Source organism: Alligator sinensis, unplaced genomic scaffold (assembly GCF_000455745.1).
Source record: "Alligator sinensis unplaced genomic scaffold, ASM45574v1 scaffold56_1, whole genome shotgun sequence".
Taxonomy (NCBI): Eukaryota; Metazoa; Chordata; order Crocodylia; family Alligatoridae; genus Alligator; species Alligator sinensis.
The window spans coordinates 3,264,233-3,278,535 of record NW_005841960.1 but is presented as its reverse complement, the minus strand read 5'-3'; the positions used below and the strand labels follow the sequence as shown (position 1 = coordinate 3,278,535).

Sequence of the window (14,303 nt, the reverse complement as noted above, 5' to 3'; positions counted from 1 at the left end):
GTTTCTCTCCTCAGCTGCTTTGTGAGGCAGATCTTCTTGTACCTCCTATTGCTACAGCTGTGGCAACTGACTCTTGATCAACATCAAGGTATACAGATAACATAGATAAAGTCCACCATGAATGCAGTCCAAGGTTTTTATTTATTTTTAGTATAGTTTTTCATTACCTGAAGTTTCCCACTCACCATTATCTGAGAGACACTTGTACTGAGACAGACAATAGCACCGTTTATCTCAGAGAAGTTTCTTTGCTGTCAGGGTCAGAAAAAACAGGTTTTCCTAACTCAGTATTTCACCTTCGGTAGAGTTAAGTCACATGCCCCAGCATGGTTTTCATCATGGGTGACTGGTGCCTCCTGAGTCTGGGGAGGCACCAGATCACTGACGGAGTGGTTCCCCCATCGCTGACCGCAGGCGGGTGGGGGGTGTCCCTGAGCAGCCAATCACCAATCCAGCTGCAAAACCAGTGAAACTGGAAGTGCACTTCCAGTGGCACTTCCGGTTTCATGGCTGGCATGTCCAGGGGGTACATGGCCGATATCAGGGGGTGCATGTGCACCCGTGTGTACCCACTATGTGTTGCCAATGGTTTTCATTTTGGCATCCACAGGCAACTGATAGGGGGTGCACAGGGATGCGCGTGCCCCCCCGATGGGTGCCCCCCCTTGACGGTCGACACTGATGCTTTCAGTAGGGCTGATCCCGCCCCCCCGACAGGGCTGCCACTTTTGGAGTCTTCTGTGGGTGGCCCCCCCAGATTCAGGAAGTACCAGTCATTCATGTTAGCATCTGCTGTGTACTTCCCTCTTCTAAAATGAAAACTTAATAGCCTAAAAACAGTTTCTTGTACTAAAGGCAGACAGCCAAGGACTTAAAATAAGTTTTCTTGTTGGCTGCACCATGTCTGGAGTTTTCTAAGAGTTGATATCTCAAGCCATTCCTGATTCAGAAATCAGTTGAGAGGTTCCGTCGACTTCAAAACATTTGAGACTCACCCAGATAGTTGGTATTCATTGAAGTTTTCAACTTCCTAGTTAGGAACATGGGATAGCACATGAAAAACAAATGAAAGCCCTTCAACAAGAACTTTTACTGTGAAACCAGTTGGTCTAAGACCCCTAGATAAGAAAGAACAGTGGCTGTTCTTTCTTTTTACATGTATTTAAAGTCTTCAAAAGACTATCACATTTGTAATTTCTTATACAGGAGTTTAATCAGGAAGCAGAGGTGTGTTAGTAAAGTGTTTAGGCACCATTCAGGCACAGCTTGGCTGTTTGTACTAACCCATTCCATCCTAGAACACAAACGAAGAATTTAAGCAATGTATGTGTAACTGAATACACCCCTTAACTCAGCAAGGTCTCTTCTCCCAAACATCCTAGCAGAATCTGAATGGGTTAAGGATTTCCATGGAAAGCCATAAAAAACTTTTCTCATTCCCTTTTGACTCTGGGAGGGACAGATAGAGAGAGAGAGCAACTATCTCTGACTGATCCCTTCATATTTCCACTGAACCAATTTGTAGATTACCCACATTCTACCTGAACACCCTGCCAAGTGGTGTTTCCCATTTTTTCCCCATTTGCCCTTTTCCAAGGGATGGAGCAGGAAGGAAAAAGGATTGTCCGTGAAAACTCTCATCATATAAGGGAAAGCATTTATCAAATATTGATTAGGAGGTAACTGACCACACAGAGCTTCAGGATTTTGATTAATCACATATTGTTTTGGTTTGTCTTGGCTTGGTATTTAGGGATTCTCGTCATATGCAAGGTCTGTCAATGCTGTTACTATTTACTTAGTTTATCAGGCTTCTCTTCTTTCTTCGTGTTCTTCTGGGATGCCTGAGTACTATTTTAGAATGATTAGTTGCTGTTGTGAAGACCACAGGACATGGGCCATAGGGCATAGGCACTTATAAAAAAAAAAAGTTACCCTGTGTTCAGGACTGCATGATTTATATGTTAGGCACTGAAACCCACAAGAATGAACAGCAGAAGTTTGAAGTTGGGAAATCAAAGTGCAGGTATGTCTGTACTGCTCAAGTCCTGCACTAAGAAGCACTTGTCTGGAGTATAGTTACTCCATGTCCATTTGGAGTGGGGACCCTCTGGCCTCAAAGCAGCTTTAGGCCCCCTAGCCTTGAACATCTGTCCAGGCCTCATCTTTTCTGGCCTTGGCCCTTTTATTCTGGCTGTGCCTGTAAGCCCAGGTCCACTGCCCGGGACCTTGGTTCCTGATTCCCAGCCCTGTCTTCTTTCCCATGCATGCTCTGGGACCCTGGCCTACCTTGTACTCTGAGCCATTGGCCCTTATCTCACTGTCAGGGCTCAGGCCTGGCCCTCTTGGCTTGGGCCTTCCTTAGCCCACTACTGGGACTCAGGCCCCAGCACTCTCACCAGCAGCCCCTCCTGGATAGGTCTCAGAATCTGGAGTGCCTCCCAGGCACCCCTATATGCCCCTCCCCCCCCCATCCTCCTCTCCATCCACTACCCAGTTCTTTGGTTAAAAACAAATGGGGCCAGGCCCATGTGGCCAGTAACTGCCAGGACCCCATTCCTGGTTCATCTGCTTCAGGTATTAATACCCCCATGGTATTATCCCAGTCAAAAAAGAAGAAGAGAAAAAAAGGAAAGAGGGAGGAAATAGGGGGTCTCAAACTGAGATAGACTTTTCTTCCTTGTATCTGAGGCTTTCCCATCACATAGTCTTTTCTTGCCTCTCCAATAAATAGGCAGGGAGAGCAATTTTCCTAGCTCCCAATTCAGCTGTACAGCTCTTAGCAGATCCAGGAGAAAGAGAGAAAAGCCCTAGTTGAGTTGTTCTTGTGTACTTGATGTGACATCACTCAAGCCTTGTCCAATTAGGGAGTGCCACGCTTCAGCCTCTCTCTTACTCAACCTGCTTAGAAAATATTCTGCTTCCTCTGGCTAATGAGGCCAGAGGATTTTCCATATTTTGCCCAGATACAGGCCACAGCTTTCCATGTGCACAGCACATGGCCAAAATAACAGGGGCCATCTTACTCACATAAAGTTCATGATACACAACAACCAAAAGCACACACTTTACCATACTCAGCCTAAGTGTATGTGGGTGTTACATTAGCATGGCTCCACACTCCATGAGATGGAGCTGGGCCAGGAGGCCCCATGCTCCAGCTGCATATACATATTTGAAGGGTCCCAGGACTTGTGACAAGAACGTCCAGTTCCAGTCATGAGTAGGGGCCTATAATGGGCAGCCAAGGGCTCCTGTTAGCTTGAGTGAGAGACTGCAGCAGAAAGGGCCCCAGCCAGGGGTTAGCCAAGGGAGGGAAGGCAGCAAGGGAGCAACTGCAGCCTAGGCACAGTAAGTTCCTTGTCAAGGAGGGAAGACACACATGTGGCCAGTCAGGAGAGAACCTTACCAGGAGGGGAGGGACTCAGGGGATATAAGTCTGGGTTCCTGAGGCAGAGGGGAAATGCAGCCCTGAACTGTGCATGGAGGAGAGCTCCTACCACCACAGGAAGGCAAAAGATGGAAGCTGAGGACCAAAGGAGGTACCTCGGGGGACTAGGGAAGAAGCTCCTGAAGCAGCCTGGCTATTTAAGGCATTGGGATGGCACTTTTTGTTTTACTGTTACTGGCCAGATGGGCCTGGACCCCTCCTTTTTCAATTGTGGTCTCTCAGCACAGTGGTAAAGCTGAGACTGGATGTCCGGGCTGTAGCCATAGGGTTGGACCCTTTTTGCTGTTTCACAGCTATTATGTTTCAGCCTAGCTGTGTGGATGAAACCCAGCTATATTTCTGGCTAGCAGATTTGAGACAGGGTTAGACCTGGCACTTCCTGTTGATCCAGGCCTCGGTGCAGTATAGGCCTGGCTGGCTTCTGCTGGCCAGTTCATGCCCAGCAAGATAGGGCTGACCCTTCCTTCAAATTCTTTTGCAGTTTACTATTTACTTAGTTTATCAGGCTTCTCTTCTTTCTTCATGCTCTTCTGGGATGCCTGAGTACTATTTTAGAATGATTAATTGCTGGTGTGAAGACCACAGGGCACGGGCCATAGGGCATAGGCACTTAAAAAAAGTTACCCTCTGTTCAGGACTGGATGATTTACAGGATAGGTACTGACACCCACAAGAATGAAGAGCAGAAATTTGAAGCTTGGAAATCAAAGTGCAGGTACACCTGTACAGCAGAACTCCTGCACTAAGGAGCACTGGCCTGGAGCATAGTTACCAAACCATTTCCTTAATTCAGACCCTGGTGTCACATCACATGGCCCCTCCTCAATCATTCCAATGTCCTTGAACCTTTCTGTGGCACCCCAGTTCAGACATACTGTTTAAGGGGTTCAGTAAATGCAATGGAAAATCAGTCCCCACAACTGTGCAAGTCAGTTGAAAATCATCTTGTCTAGGTTTACCACTTTCCAGTGCACCAAACTTCTCTTTCACTGTCCCAGACTGCCTACAATAATTGCTGTAACTCCACTGGGACAGGATCTGGACCCTGGTCTGGGGATGTTTCTAAAGACACCCTGTAAATGTGAAATTCTGAGACCTTGGGGTTTAGCTTAAAGGCCCAACCACATCCCTCCACAGTTGAGGCAAACAAGAGGGGCTTCTGACCCTTTGATGGCAGGTATAGTATCAGTACCCACGGTTGACAGGCAGAGTCTTCCCAGCTGTTACAACTTTGCTGTACCATTCAGCTCCAAACCTCTCTCCCCCCTCTGCTGCTTATCTCCTGAGAACAAGCTGAGATTTACCCCTCTGGTGACTTCTCACCCGAGTAAAATTAGTTCTACCTCTTTGAGTCTAGATTTGTGTGGCAATTCTAGACTCAGACTAGACTAGACCCAGAAAATAAAGTCATAGACCCAGCAAAGAAAGTCATAGGCCCATAAAAAATTAGGGTTGGAAGTGTTGGATATATGACCAACACACAGGTTCAGCAAACCAAGGTTTATTGCACGGTATATGGATAACGGAGACAAACTTAGAGCTTATAAAAAATAATTATTACCATTCACAACATCCATACTACACACCATTCATGCCATCCACACTAAGTCATCTATCCATGGCACTTGGAGTTACACTGCAGTGGTCAGTCGCAGGCTTCTTCAAGGCAATGGTCAGTTGAGAGGGGCGCTGGCTTCAATTCTCTCAATGTGTAGCTAGGCTGGTGTTGCTGGTTAAGGCATCCATCTGGGCTCGGCCTTCACTGCCCTGTTATCTTCCATGAAGCAGACTTCGATTGATGCCCAGAGACTTCTCCACAAATCACCACTCAGTTCTTTACATGTGCTCAACTTTTGGACTCAGTTACTGGTTACGTGCTGTCTTTACATTCCAGTCTGTTTTTCAGTTCTTATTAGTATCATCTCCACCTGCACTTCATCCTGATGGTTATCTCTGTTTACTCCAAATATTTCATACCAGTCTGTCTAATACCTGCTGCAATTACCCAGCTATCAACCCCACATTCCCTCTATAGAGAACAGAGTCAGGTCAGGACAAAAATAGTATACACACACACACACACACACACAGATGAGTCCCTGTGTATATGGCTTGACCAGAGCCACGCACTCCTAAAGGGGTACGTTACCTTCTTAGGGTACTCGCCTGCCACAATTTGATGGTAACAATTGGAGAATTCTCTCCCTGAGAAGGAAAAACTGGGTTCATCATCAGGGCTGTGTCCAATAATCCAAAAAAATAAGTTATGGCCTGTAACAGAGCCTCAAAGGCCCTAGAGGCCTCCAAACCTAGTACCCCCACCACAGTCCTCTGGGTTAAGTAGAAGCTCCTGCTGTTAAGGCATCACATCTAGGAGTGGCTCTCAGTACCTTCCTGGATGACTCCCAGGAAGCCTCTATAGTCCATTAGAACCAAAAATGCAAAAATATGGGCAGAAGTATTCCTCACCCCTAGCCTCCATTGCTCTCTGGTGCAGGGTTTCCCCTCTTGCTACCACTTGTGTCCTTTTGGGCTCTCCACCCTGCACTCCCAGCCTATTAACCCTGGTTCCTGGTCCCTAGCTGTAGCTCATCCATTCTGTATTGAGGGGAGACACCTAGGCTGAGTTAACACCAAGTGATTCCTTCCCTGAGGTTATAGCCTCAGCTGTTCCAGCCCCATCTTAGTGTTACCAAATAGGGTTTCCTCTTCCAGGGGTTCTGTTTCCTGTTGGAAACCTTAAGGGGGCAGACCGTCTCTGTGTTCTCCTGGGGCTCCCTCCAACACAGGCTTTCCTTGCTGAGATACTTCTCCCCTCCACTTAAGAGTGCTCTGCAGGTAAGGGTTATTTCCACGCTTCCAGACCTCTCTACGGGCTTGTTACGTTTGCTGCCTCTGAGCAGGTTCTGTACTTGTCCTGTTTCAACCACTCCTGTGTCCTGCCCCTTTACTGTTGGGGCCGCTTGACTTCCAAATACTAAAGGGAAGGAAGCGAGCATAGATTTTCCTCTTCCCACTCCCCCTAGATATATATGTATACACACACGCACACACATATATATACACTCACAAATATATATCTTGATATGTCTGGTTTCATACCTGGAGCCAAGGGCCCTGTTAGGCTGGGTTGAGGGGCCCACTTCTCCCCTTCTTTCCCCTCCTGTTCCCTTCCATCCTCTCCCCTCCCTCCCCTCCTTGCCCTTCCTGGTGGGGCTCCCCACCACCAACCAAAGTCTGCCTCCCACAACATGCAGGGAGGTAGGATGCAGTTCAAGACTTTATTGACTGCTCTGCAGACTCCTTTCTGGGCATCCAGGGGCCCATCACATGCAGAGAAATTTATTGATGGCAGCAGTGATCTTCACCGCTGCCAAGGGAGTCATTCACATGTAGTGTTGGCAAAGGTACCCCTCCAGGAAGCAGCACACATTGTGGGGAAGTGTGGGCTTGCCTGGGTCACCATCAAATCTCAGGGCCCTGCGCCAGGTTCTCACGTGTGGTTAGGACACCATGGCAATCATCATCTGCAGGGTATAGCGTGTAGGGAACCCCTTGGTGCACTCTCACAGCTTGTTGCAGTTTGTCTGGGTGACTCTGACCAGGGGCACGCTTGAGGCACAGGCCACAAATGGCAGGGTCACCTCTCCAAAGAGGTCCACAGGGTCAGGGGGCATCATCAGCTATGTATTCCAGCTGGGCAGGAGTCCCTCACCTCCAGGTCCTGGGCACTGCAGACCTGGTGGCATTGGAGCAAACTGTCTAGCTTGTAGGGAAGAAAAGGTGGGGGAGTTGATCTTTAGCTGTTGCAGCAGCTGTCACCAAAAGGGAGCCCTGGCTTGGCCTGGGTAAGGGACGGGGAAAGCAGACTGCCTACAACAAACAGCAAGCAGCCCACCTGCCCCTGCTGTGGAAGTGGGGAGGAGGGCTAACCCTGCCAAGCTATCCGGTATAGCGATGCATGAGCTATGGCAGAGGCTGGCAGATGGGGTCCCTGAAGAGGAGAGGCAGAATGGTCACATCAGCCAGCTGCAGGTCCGGGACACCTGGTAGAAAGTGACCACCCTCCACTAGCGTTGGCAGGGAGTTCCATAAATATTTAACTGCTACATGTATTTAAATGGGTGTCCAGGAAGACTGGTTGTTCTGCAAGGGAGCAATCCCATGGGTGCAGAAGGAGACAATCCCATTGCACATAAAAGTGGGCAAAGGGGCCAAGAAGCCCTCTTGGCTGAACAGGGAAGTCAGGAAAGCCTAAGGGCAAAGAAAGAGGTATACAGGATGGAAACAGGGGGTAGCTACCAAGGAGGATTAAACCTCCCTGTCTTGCACTTGCAGGGAATCAGGAAGGCCAAAGCAGGATTAGAATTTAGGCTGGAGACAAAAATTAAGGACAACAAAACGTCCTTCTTCAGGTATATAGGGAGCAAAAGGAAGGTGCAGGGTAGCACAGGACCCTGACAAGACAAACTAGGGCAACTGGTGACAGATAGTGGGGACAAAGCTAAGCTCTTCAATGAGTTCTTTGTATCTGTATTCCTAGACACAGAGCAAAAAAAAAATCTCCCAGTTGGATCATAGATAGACACAAGAGGGGCACCAGCTCACCAACTGTTAGCACAGACTTAGTGAAGGGGTACTTGGAGGGGCAGGATGTGTTTAAATCAGTGGGCCCAGATGAACTTGATCCAAGGGTGCTGAAGGAATTGGGTCAGTGTCATAGCAGAGCCACTGGCACGGCTGTTCAAGCACTCATGGTGCTCAGGTCAGGTCCCAGAGGACTGGAAAAGGGCCAATATGGTCCCTATTTTCAAGAAAGGGAGGAAGGAGGAACCGGGAAACTATAGGTCAGTTAGTCCCACCTCTATCCTTGGGAAAATTCTGGAAAAAATCATTAAGGATCTCATTTGTGGGAGCCCAGCAGGGGAAATAATGCTGAAATGAAATCAGCGTTGATTCATTGCAGGTAGATCCTGTTTGACTAAACTTGTTTCTTTTTATGACCAGGTCATAAAATGCTTAGACACAGGAGTCATCTACCTAGACTTTAAGAAGGCCTTTGATACAGTATCTCATTCTGTTCTCGTAAATAAACTGACAGGCTGCAGTGTAGATGATTACATGGTCAGGTGGGTAGCAAATTGGCTTAGGGGTCGCACCCAGAGAGTGGTGGTTGAAGGATTGATATCGACCTGGAAAGATGTGGGCAGTGGAGCCCCATAAAGCTCGGTCTGCCAAGAGTACACTTATTAAAAAAGGTTGAAACTCCCTGCACTAAGCTATTAGCTGAGAAGGTGGGAGTTCTGACAATTATGGGAAGGGCCAATTCTGATTCCCCACAGGGAGAAACAGAATTGTAAACTTTGCATAAATGCTATACACACACACTACTTAGATGTGTGAAGGGTAAACAGGATGTGACCCAGCATGAACAAGAACGGCAAATTGTAATTATCATCCAAAGTTTGCTTAATGATCCTCAGTGAAACCCTGCCTCCATTGAACTATAACATTACGAGTAATTTTTTTTCACATGTGAGGGATCTTGAAATTGTGTTGGACACAAACATTCCCCCTGTGCTTTAAAGTACATCAGTAGAGGCAAGATTCTACACCTTCTGGATTTTCTAGCTCATATGGAAACTAGGGTAAAATTTTAAATAAAACCTCCAAAGTGGATAGTAGTTCATTCATATTGCGCCAAATCCTGAAGCCCTACCTGCTGTGTGTCAAGGTGCCATGTTAACTGCACAACTCAAAGATGCTGAGGATTTCATTGGGGATTACAAAATTTGAAACTAAATCTTTCCTCAGATATTGCTCAGGCCAAACTCTCTGAAATCCTGTGAAAGGTTATTTGAAAAAAGACCTCAGGATTGGAGTCAAGAGAACCTGTTGAAAGAGAATAAAATAAGACATGTTTTAAGCACTAAATGAGATGTAGACATGTTTAATATTTAAAAAGTAAAATCAAGTGAGTTTAAACATTTAACAAGAGACATCAATATTTTCTTATTGTGCCCATCTCTGCTCGACTAGGCGCTCTCGAGCTGCCTTCGCTGGGGTGGATGTTCTAGCTTGCCCCGAGCCCACGAGAGGGCCCCGGAAGGTGCCTCAGGTGGTGTTGGGAGGCCCCCTAACCTCGCCTGCCACAACTTCGGATGGAACCTCAGTGGTGGGGGTCTCCATTGATGCAGCCTCCAGGGTCGTCACGCCTTCGGCGGGCACTCACAGGGCTCCAACCTCCCCTACACCCCGGCCAATCACCGCCTGCTCCCCCGGTGGCTTCCCTTGGGCGCCCCCGCCGTGTTTTTGGTCCCGTGCCTCCCGGTGGTCCCCACTCTGGAGAACCAAGCTTCCCAGGCTGGAATCCACCTTGAGGGTCTCACTCCCCCCGATTCCCTGCTGCCCCTAGCCTATACTGACCCGAGGCCACCGCAACACAAAATGAGAGATCCTAAAGGAAAGCGAACAACAAAACAGAAAGTCAAGCCCTTCTATCATGCCTAGCCCAGGATCTGACCCGGGTGCCTAAGCCCCAGTCGACTGGCTGCCCTGGCTCAAAGTCCGTCAGGTGGTTTAAGGCCACCAAATCCCCCAGGAGTCTACTCTCCAGAACCGTGGCTCCCGCTCTCTGGGAGCCTCGTATCTGGCGTTCACTCCTTCACCAGTCCCGCTGCCGGTTCCTCTGCAGGCCCGTCTGTCAGCTCTCTCGCCGGGTCCACTACCGGTTTCCTCACCAGCTACGCTGCCCGCTCCCTTACTGGATCCGTAGCCAGTTCCTTCTTTCGTCTTGCTGCTGACGTCGTCTCCACCTTCTCCATCGGCTCCTTTAAGAACGCAGCTCTGGCTGCTGTAGCCACAGCTTTCTTCGCCGGCTCCTTTAACAGCGTGGCTCTCGCTGCTGCAGCTGCCTTTGCCGTTCTCACCACCGCTGCCGACACTACTGCTGCTGCTACTACTGCTGCTGCTGCCATAACTTCCCCCGTCGGGCTGGGCAGACGGGCCCCGCAGGCACAGGTCCCACTCTGGAGGTTCCCTGCGGGCTTTCCCCACCTCCCAGGCTGCTCTGCTCCTGGGGCCGCCTTTTATTGCTGCCGGGTGGCGTCTCTTGCTGACGTCACCCGGCCCCAGCTGGATATAAGCGCGGTTTACAAATCGCGCTGGTGGTTTTCCCGTGCGCGTGTCCCTGCTCCCTCTGGCTTCTGCGTGGGGGTAAGTAAGTGTTTACTTCCCCCCTGGTTTTGCCCCGGGGTTTCCTTCTAACTCCGGCATCCCTGGGACACTTATCAAAATTTGCTAGATGACTATATATGTTGTAGGTTGTGTAGGATTAAATATTTGAAAACACTAAATAGCTGCAAATACAGCTGAGCATGCTTCAGTAGATGTTAATATTCATCTGTACACATGCAAAATGATTTTTTTTATATGGAAATTACATTGCAAGTATCCCAAATTGGAAGTTACTGCTGAATTGTCAAGCATTTTCTCTCCTGGGCCAGATAGGAAATGCTGCTACACCCTGTCCAAGCATTTTTTAAATTATTTCCCAAATACCATAAAATCCTTTAATTTGAGTTGACTAAACCTAATCAAACTTATTAATTGCTTCTCAACTATTTTATTATTTGTTGAAAATAAATTTTAACAACACATGACTTAACCACAGATAGAAAAAAGTAAATACATATATCAGTTCAGAAGAAACTCTTGGCTGCCATCATGAGGAAGGATGTAAGATGGGCACATTTCAAATAGCTGGTCAATGGATTCAGATCCAAAATTCAAATGAGCTCGTAGATGCTTCTCTTCATTCATTCTGAAGTACCTGCTAGTGTTAGAACAATACAATGAGAAGCTTATTAATTATATTACATTTTTAAACCTAATACAGAAGTACCGTATGAACTCCTCACAAAAAAGAATGTTAATGTCAACACAGCTACAGGAATTAAAAAAAAAAAAAAAAAAAAGCTCAGTGGTTCACTGGTTGATTTCAACCAATACTGGAAAGTAAATAGAAACATGCCCCATGAAATATAACTTTACTCCCTGAACTAAAGTGGTTATATTAAAAACAAAACATTTCACTTGCAGTAGAATTTAGTACAGGGACAAATATTTGTAAATTACTTTCATATACTTTACTGCACCTTATCAGTCATTAGGAGACTGTTAACCTTGAAATATGATGAATATGATGAAATTTTTATAGATGAAGCTCCCAACCCATTTCCTACCAGAGTTCTCTATCAGGTGCTTTCAGCTGAATTTCCTTTATCTGGAGACAGGAATTATTTATGTGTATTTCCACAGTACTATAAAGAAGGTATAATTTCTCACACTGTAATACATGAGTGCTGTCATATTTACTCAGTGACACGGGAGTGATCCTATCATGTGAAGATGATCAGTAATTCTTCCCTCCAGTGGAAGAGAGAAAAGCAGAATGAGCTGAGCTACAGCATGTCTCTCCATCATCAGTAGATATGTGATGACATGTTAAGCTAGAGATTTGGGCCTTCCCAGCAAAGCGCATCTTTCCCCTATAGGCATGCCATCTGCCATTCAGACTATGCAAAATAATATTTCACTAGTCCTGAATTTTAGTGATAGATGAGAACATGAAAAGAAAAGCCCTAGACTAGATATTATACAAGACATGGTGAGAAGCTAAAGCCATGCAGCTGAAGAGCTTTTCTGGGGCTGGGAAAATATCATCTCTGGGAATTAGTAAGTATCACTGAGGAGCAGAAACAGTGCGAAATCAGCATCAGTGCTAGCAGTGATGACTTGTAGTTTGGTCCTGAAAAAAGTTGGGAGAATTTTTTTTTCAGAAGCATAATGGCTTGGAAAGGAAAGCTTCAACTTACAAACAGAGCCTTTGTATCCATCATTAAGTATGTCAAAAAGTATCTGTATCTATCATTAAGTTCTAATTCAAATGCAACAAACCCAGAAAGACCTACATATTCATTAAATGTTCATTTTTGTTTGTTTGTTTAGCAAATACAAATCCTGGAAGCCAAGCAAATGTTTAAGATGAAAAGGGTTAAAACACTGCTCTCTCCTGAGACTAAAAGGAATACTGTGAGGGAAGATTAAAGAAACAGTAGTGGTGCTCTGTAGGCAGTCCTATCAATTTTTGATTGCCTGGCAAGAAGAGCCAGGCTGGTAGCCACTTTACAGTCCTAGGTAACTACAAGGCAAACTTTAGGAGTCCTGTACATGGTATTTTGACAAAAGGTTTGGAGTAAACTAAATACTAGGACTGTGTGCAGCTTCGGTCCCTGATTCAATTCAGCGGAGATCTGGCCTAATTCAGTGGCTGAATCTCCGAATCTGAATCAAATCAGAGGACCCTTTAATCTCTCCAAATTGAATCCAAACCCTCTGAATTGATTTGGAAAGATTCAGAGATTCAGACATAGAGACAGCTTTAAATGGTTTTTATACATACCTCTAGGTAGCAGGGGCTTCTGAGTGCTGTGATTCTGGGGCGCAAAGAGTGTCCCACAGAAGCACAGGGGGCTCTCCAGCACACTCAGCAGCAGACCAGGAAGTGGACCATAAGCACTTCCGGGTCCACAGAGGAGTCCCCTGGCTCAGTGACTGGTGCCTCCTAGGTCTCAGAGTGGGGGCGGGGCACCTGGTGTCCCCTGTGGCCAATTGCCAAGCCAGAGGGGAGCCGGGTGCCCCCTGTGTACTCCCCAGCAGACCTGGAGGTGGACTGGAAGTACTTCTGATCCACTTCCAGGTTCACCACTGAGCACATGGAGGGACCCCTGCACTCCTGTGGGACGCTTCATGAACCCCAACATCACAGCAATCATGAGCCGTGCTGGTACCTCAAGGTATGTAGAAAAAACTTCTAAAGCTGTATCTATGTCCGAATCGCAGATTCAGCAAAATTGAATCAGGTTCAGTGATCTGAATCAACAAATCAAATCACTGTTTCTGATTTGGGCCAAATCTGAATCTGAATTGAATAGGGCCCACTTTGCACATCCTTACTAAATACCAGTGTACTCAAATGTAAATTCCGGAATTTAGGTTATATGATAGAATCATAATATAAAGGTCTTCACTTATAATTTAAATATAAAAAAGCAAATAGTAAACAACCAAAATTGTTTCTAAAATAAATGCGTGCATTGTAGCCTCAGTTTTACTTATCAGAATTATTGAATTATGTAACCCTATGGAGCTTGTGTGGTCTGACATGGGAAGTGCTCTTCCATTCAGGAAAAATACAAATCAACTGCAGATGCTTCCTCAGCCTGACAAAGGGCTTTTAAACCCGAAAACTTGCTAAGAAAAAAATTTCCAACTATTCAAGTTGGTCTAATAAAATATATCAGATTCACCCAAATAACCTTGTCTTGATATTTTAATGCATTTCATACCTTACACACACACAGACACACACATGCAGACACAGACATGCACACGCAGCTATAGAAACACACACAGACATGAAAACACTGACACACACACATGCGGATCCAGACGCATACACCTCTACCCCTGCCCCAGCAGGTAAGTGTGGGTTAGGGAGGGGGCTTGGGGGGGTGCAGATCAAGAATGGTTGGGGGGGAGTGGGTCTCTGTGCCTGCTCACAGAAGCCAAGCGGGCAAGGGCAGCAGTACCCTCTGCAGGCTACACACATGCAGCCTGTCTGGCCAGCTGGGGAGGGGGCTTATATGTGGTGGCCACCACCACCACCAGCCCGCAAAACCACCACCATGCCCTGCACCACTTTCCACTTCCTGTGCCGCTTTCCTCTGTCAGCAGCCAGCAGAGCCATACATGTGACTGGCCATGGGAAAGCAGCATGCGGCATGGCGGT

The 14,303-nt window shown here is 46.9% G+C and overlaps 1 protein-coding gene and 1 long non-coding RNA gene across 3 annotated transcripts in view; one reads left to right on the top strand and one right to left on the bottom strand.

The window, feature by feature from the left end:
- Positions 1–10,635: 10,635 nt before the first annotated feature.
- Positions 10,636–14,303, top strand: part of LOC112549769 — a 26,069-nt gene continuing 22,401 nt past the window's right edge. Inside the window, exon 1 of the long non-coding RNA XR_003093284.1 lies at positions 10,636–10,666. This is a non-coding gene — a long non-coding RNA (uncharacterized LOC112549769). The remainder of the gene's footprint in view (positions 10,667–14,303) is intronic.
- LOC102374805 (complement factor H-like) overlaps positions 11,131–14,303 on the bottom strand; it is a 66,399-nt gene continuing 63,226 nt past the window's right edge. For both annotated transcript variants that reach the window (XM_014518492.2, XM_014518495.2), the window contains one exon: positions 11,131–11,285. The gene's annotated coding sequence lies outside the window, so the exon portion shown is untranslated. The remainder of the gene's footprint in view (positions 11,286–14,303) is intronic.